Raw genomic sequence first — 7,333 nt, 5'->3', positions numbered from 1 at the left:
GAGGTGATTTGATTCTAAATGCCTTGTTCTTCAGGGTAACCAGCACCACATAGAGAAAAAAGTAAAAACTTTTCTTTGCCCATCTTGGGGGTCATGGCTGACACTTCCATAACAAAGGACAGATTAACAAGACAGAAGCGTAACAAATTTATTTTATCAAAGTTTAACGTGACACAGAACTCTTCAGAAATGAAGACCTGAAGGCCCAGGGAAAACTATGTTTTTATGCTAAGTCTGATGAGAGAAGTGGATAGTTGTGGAGAAACATGATTAGACAAAAAAAGGGGATGATCTGATGATAACAAACCATGGGGACCCAGCAAGGCCTATTTGTTCAGATTCTTTTTTTCTGTCTCTATAAGACCTTCCTACCCACTCACTCCCCAAAATAGGGGACAGGACATTTGTCACATGAGAACCTCAGGGGAAAAGCAGGAGGCCAGAGACCTTCCCAATTATTGTGACTTGCTTTGTGTGAGAGAAATTCAAGTTTCTAAGACCCTTTTGGGGGAGGAAGGAAGAGGGAGAAAGGAGTGTGGGAGAAGGTCAGACCTTGCTTCTGAGGCTCCGATCTCCTTCAGTTCAAAGTATGCAGCAGTCCAGGACACTGTATTTTGGGATATCATGGTCTGAGCTTGACAACCATTATATTCACCTTCTTGTGCCATCTTAAAAGGAGTGTACTAAGACTGCAAAAAGGACACAATCCAGAGATCCAAGTCTGGGGGTCAATAAAAAGCAGCTGGTTAAAATATTTGGTGGTTGATTCTGGTCAGGAGTGATCCTAAAATAACCAGTGAGTTGATTGGTGTAAGGATGGAAACGCACATTGTCGATAAGTCCCTGTAAAAGATAAATAGCTAGATAGATGTATAGCTAACTAGATAGATGGATAGAATAGAAGGATAAGGAAATAAGTATCAAACCAAACAAAAAACAACACCTTTGTGGAAACCTTAAAATGTTAAATATTGTGCTAAATCTTTTGTGTTTATTATCTCCTTTAATACAACAGCCTTGTAGAGTAGGGAGTTTTTCATTTATTTACTTTTCTATTTTTCTGATGAGGAAGCAGAGTCTTAGAGAGTTTAAGCACCAAGGTCGTATAGCTAGGATACAGCAAGGATATATGGACAGAACTTGAATCCAAATCCCACAATCTCAGACATTGTGTTCTACTTCTCTGCAGCAGCCAGTAGGAAATATACACAGTAAGAAAACCTGGGCAGAGTCCCTGTCTTCTCAGGCTCAGCTCTTACTAGTGGGTAAGCACTTGCAGACACAGGCCCCTGAGGGATATGCACGTGAGGCTGGTAATCCATGAAGAGATTAAATGCTTTACCTTGGGTGAAGCACCCAGCCAAAATATCCAACTCAATTACAATGCAAGTTAAGTATTATTGGACCTGATTTCACAGACCCAGAAGCTGAGAAGTAGCCACCTTTCAACAGTGATGGAAAGGACCTACTGTCACAAGAGCTAACTAGTTGGTGAATTATTGAATTTTCAAATATTAAGGGCCTAACTACCACCACCCTTTTTTTCTTGTTATTATTATTTTTTTAACATAGAGGTAAATGGATACTATTATTAAAATTATAAAAAATAAGACAAACACACTGGGTGCATGCTGCTGCCCCACTCCCTCCCCAGTGAAGCCCCAAGGTGAGAAGTAGCCACCTTTCAACAGCGATGGAAAGGACCTACTGTCACAAGAGCTAACTAGTTGGTGAATTATTGAATTTTCAAATATTAAGGGCCTAACTACCACCACCCTTTTTTTCTTTGTTATTATTATTTTTTTAACATAGAGGTAAATGGATACTATTATTAAAATTATAGAAAATAAGACAAACACACTGGGTGCATGCTGCTGCCCCACTCCCTCCCCAGTGAAGCCCCAAGGAAAGTCACAATTGGGGGATTATAGGATCAAGGAATAGATCATGGAAGAGATCTTGGAGTTCAGATGAGAAAACTGAGATCTATCATATACGAAGGCATTTCAAAAAGTTTGTAGGAAAACAGAATTAAAAGATAATACAAATCTTTCCATGAACTTTTTGAAGTACCCTTGTAAATTGCTCATTCATCCCCAAATTTGCTACTTAAAATTCATGTAAGTGCAGACAAGATCCTCAACTTGAGAAGATCCTCTAGTGTCTCCTCTGAAAAGGAGAGATCATTATAATAAAGCCTATCACATGGGATTGAATCAAGAATCAAATCAAATAATGAGTAGAAGTAAATCACTCTGAATAGCCGCTGGCTCAGAGGAGTGTTCAGTAAAAGTGTTGCCATATTCCAGTTCACATAAATGTCTCCTTCCAAGGCCTGTTGAAGTCTCCCTCCTCTGTGAAGCTTCCCACTACTACTCAGCCCACATGGGACTGCCTTCTTTGGCTACTGAGTATTCTATCCTGCACCAGAAAACGTACCAGTTAATTATCAGTCCTTAAGTAGTTCATTTAGGTACAAGACTTTGACATTGAGTTATATCCCAGGTTCTCTGCAGAACATAAACTGAACTGTCTGTAGTATCTCCTATATTCTGCACAGTGCCAACTTCAATTCCTAGGCCATAGTAGATATCCCACAGTTAACTTTTAATAGAGTAATTAGCTTTTAAAATTATTTAATCAACTTAAAACCTGTATCTACTTTAAACAGTCAAATTGCTTGAAAAGACTTACAATGAAAATAACATTCTCTGACCCACCCAACTCCCCCCACCCCCGGTGTTAACTCACTCAAAGCAAACACTTTAAACTATTTCAGTTGTTTCTTCTGGTACCATAGTCTACTTTTCTAAATAACATGTTTACGCTGCTGACTTTTGACTTTTCAATTTTAGGTATCACTTCGGTTTTCTTACTGTTGAAAATAAGGATTCAGCTTCCTTACACACCGCCCACCCAGAAGAATTAATGCACAACTGCTGGCTACATCAATATTCACTGTTTATACCATTGTGACTACCTAAATATTTGCTGGCCTAAGCCAATTACAGTACTATAATTAAATGTATTCTCTTATAAATTTCTATTTCCTTGTATGTTCACGTGCTTGGTGGGCTATACAAGTGTCNAGCCAATTACAGTACTATAATTAAATGTATTCTCTTATAAATTTCTATTTCCTTGTATGTTCACGTGCTTGGTGGGCTATACAAGTGTCCATCACAAGTTTATTCTTAAACTGCTTGAAATGAGATTCTCCTTTTAATATGCTAAAACGCATCAGGTATGCGGTTTCCTTTTATCCTTGCCTCCTGAAGCCTTTGATCTCACTGCTGGAGTCAAGACTTTTGCTCCCCAGGCCTGATGCTCAGCTGCTCCCCTGGGCTTTCCCTTCCCCATCAGCCAGAAGATAATAGCCTTGCTTTATTCTGTACTTCTTTCCTTTGCCTGTGTACCAGGCTTCCTGCTCCTTTTTCTTTCCCTCATTTTGGAAGAAAGTCTTCTGAAAAAAAAACACAGGAAGAAAATGGTTGTCTGAAAAATCTTGATTCTTTTCTCTCATACTTGATTTGTAGCTGGGAGAGGTATAGGATTTTTAGCCTGAAAATATTTTCCCTTAGAATTTGGAAGACATTGCTCCACTGCACTTCCAGCTTCTGGAACAGCAACTGAGGAGTCTTCAGGACATACCAGTTCTTCAGACATTGTGGGATGACTGCTGATTTACCCTTTCTCCAAACTCTTAGGATTTTCCCTTTGCTTCTGTTCTGAAATTTCATGGTGATATTACTTGATGTGAGTGTTTTTCCAATAGTTGTGTTCTGCAAACAGTAAGCTCCTCCAGATGAGGTCTGGAAAAACACGAGCATTTCTTTGAGAAATTCTGCCTGTCTGATGTATCTGCCTATCTTTGTGGAACAAAATAATTTGGGGATATCTGAGTTTGATCCTCTCTCTCTCTCTCTCTCTCTCTCTCTCTCCATCTCTCTTTTCCTTTCACTGTCTATTTCTGCATCATTTTACCCTTTCTTCAAAATTTTATTTTGAGGATTATATTTATTCTACATTGTTTTACTTAATTACCTTAATGTTTCCTTATTATAGCACCCTATTCCTCGCACTTCTTCATTTTCTGTTTTCATCCCTAAGAAAATTAACTACATTACAAATACAAGTTTGAGCAAATCTACAGTGAGAGTTTGAGCAAATCGAGCAGTTTCACTCAAATTCACATTTTAATATAGTTTTGGGAAAAAGTCATGAGTGCAAACTTGTTTTCAGAAAGGCTGCTCTCTTTCAAACAGATTTGCTCAAACATATTTGTGATGTGGGGTTGAGAAATGCTCCTCCTCAGAGGCTCTGGTCAGACAGCAGCAGGACTGGGGACTTACCCATCCTTCCTCCCTGGGCCTGTTTCACTGCCCTATTCTATGGAAGAGCTGTTAACCAGACTTTATCTCAGCTGATCAGCTGACCCGGCCACATACTGTTAACATAAATGCAGGTCTCAAGAGTACTTGCCAGTTGATCTTTTCTGTACTAGGGTTATTTCATGGACTTAATTTTGTCTACCCTAATTCATATGTTGAAACCTATTTGGAGATAGGGCCTTCAGGGGGATAAGTAAGGCTAAATGAAGTCATAATGGTACGGACCTGATCCGATAGGACTGGTGTTCTTACAAGAAGAGGAAGAGACACCAGAGATCTCTCTCTCTCTCTCTCTCTCTCTCTTTCTCCATGTACAGCAAAGAGGCCTTGTAAGGACACAGCAAGAAGGTGGCTGTCTGCAAGGCCAGAAGAGAGGCCTTACTGGAAACTAACCCTTTAAGTACCTTGATCTTGGACTTCTAAAGTTCAGATCTGTGAGAAAATAAATCTCTGTTGTAGCTACCCAGTCTGTGGTTTTGATATGGCAACTCTAGAAGACAAGCTATCTAGCAATCAAATTAAACTTTTATAAACTTCTTTATGACACTGATATGCCATTTTATGTGGGGTGAATCCAACAACTAATTTCTAAGAATAATCATCTTAGAAGAAAAGAAAGAACATCTGTTCTCTCCTTTTGATGTAATACTTAGTCCCTGTCACTCTCTGGTGGTTCTCAGATAACTGAAATTCTAAAGTTACTTTAGATCCCAATCACAGTCTCACTTCAGAAACTGAAAATGTCCAGAACCAGTTATTAATCAAAACTTATCTAGATTTAAATTGAACACTTCCTTTCTTCCCAAGCAGTGACTGCTGCTGCTGGCTAGAGGGCTGCTTACACTGAGGGGTTAAGGGAGGTACTTTTTTTTGGCCAGAGACCCCTGCGCACAAGCACTCACAGGTCTCTGTCTCCAGTTCTACTAGAGGAAGTCAGAAGAGGTAAAGGACTGAAATGTATTGGAGGACCCTCCACACACATTCATTGGAAGAGTGAATTAGTACTGGGTGGCAATTGTTTAAACTTGCTTTTGTGCCGTTTGTCTCCAAACCCTGTGATGCCACACAGATTTCTGTACAAAACCAAACCAACAAAATAAAGATGATCACAAAGAAATAGAACTTCAGTTACCTTGAATCTGCTGTTTTATGTTACCAGTTGGAATGCTTATTTGATTAAACATTTTAAAAAGTGAAAACTGTGAGGCATAGCATTTTTGTTTCATAAGTACAAAATTTAATTCATACATGAAATGTTGTTCATACATGCATAATATCTTTAAAATAGCAAATTATCCCTGTGATTGTTTTGATGTATTAATGCTGTAATGTTCACTTTACTTCACTTGTCATGTATTGTTTTATTTTTTATTGGTGTGATTATATAGACAATGTTCATTAAAAGAAGATTTTCACTGTCCATTGGTATGGCCACTTTCTTTGCCATTGACATTATTGGTTTTATTGAATTATTAATATTGCAAATACATTTGTCTTATAAAGGAAAGGATTATTTTTTTAAAAAATGACTTGCCATGGTCCTAAGTTAGCTGTACCACTGGGAGAAAGAGTAGCATGGTCTTGACTTAGCATCTGGACCCAGAGATTTTGTATTAGTCCATATCTGTTGCTTATAACAAAATATCTGGAACTGGGTGATATTTAAGAAAATAAAATTTATTGCTTACAATTTTGGAGTCTGGGAAGTCCAAAGTCGTGGGAGAACATTTGGTGAAGGACTTGCTCATGGTGACAGTGACCCAGGTGTCTCACATGGCGAAAATGTCAGAGCAAAGAAAGACTAACCTCTCATGTGTTCTTCTTCTAAAGAGCCCCTTACCACCACTATTGATTCATTCACTACAGCATAGTCCAAGAATCTAATCACCTCTTCAAAGCCCCACCTTTTAATTACAGTAATAGGATTTCTGACCTTCAACAGTTACAGTGCGAATTAACCTTCTAATATACTAACTTTGGGGACACAATTCAATCAATCCACAGCAGATCTCTAGGCCAGAGAAGCTCATGAAGTTCCTGCCCTCTGCCCACTTGGAGGACCAGCGTCGCCTCCCACTCTGTGCACTTCCCACCTGTGGCTTATTCTAGGCCTGGCATTTCCACGGCAGCTTCCTTCACACTCTGTGCCATTGGGCCTGCAGTTTCTTGTAATTGGAATTTCATTTCCCAATCTGCAACCCAGGCAAACCCTTACAGGGCTTTGAAGACTAGAGACCTTTCTTGTCACTGCTCTAGGAATGATGTTTGGTCTCTCATCTGTGCCCCATTGTACTCCACAAATACTTTTCTACTGTGCTCACTTTTTAGGTGAACTATTTCAACCATATCACGAGACTATATAATTGTTTCTTTTTTTGTATGAAATATTTCAAATATAGGTAAATGCACAGATAAAAATAACAAATTCCCGTGTACTCACCAATCACATTTAACAATTTTTGGCTCAGATCCTTAATTAAATATTAATATTTTACTAATAATATTATTACTAAGGACATAGGCTATAATATATGATATTGAAAGCTATTTTCCTTCTCTTTTGCATTTCCCTCCATCCACTGGTAAAGGTTACCAATATTCTCATGTTGATACGTATTCACCTGAAGAATGTTCTATACATTTGTTATTAATGCATGTGGCCATCAAAATATATTATATATATATGCACATATTAATTTAGATAAATATATACATATTAACTAAAATATAGTGTTTGTATACATTGTTAAATTGATTTTTCTAATCTCAAATTTCTTTCTTTTTTTTTTTTTCCTTTTTGTCTTTTTTCGTGTCCGGCAACGGATCGCAACCCGTACCTCGCTCAGCCAGTGAGCGGGAACCGGTCTGTATGTGGGATCCGAACCCTCGGCGGGAGCGCCGCTTCGCTCCCCAGCCGCGCACTCCTGTAGGGGGGCGCCCGG

The sequence above is a fragment of the Galeopterus variegatus genome, unplaced genomic scaffold (genome assembly GCF_000696425.1).
Source record: "Galeopterus variegatus unplaced genomic scaffold, G_variegatus-3.0.2 Scaffold1530, whole genome shotgun sequence".
NCBI classification, from domain to species: Eukaryota; Metazoa; Chordata; class Mammalia; order Dermoptera; family Cynocephalidae; genus Galeopterus; species Galeopterus variegatus.
The sequence above is the reverse complement of the archived record's forward strand: the minus strand, read 5'-3'. Positions refer to the sequence as shown.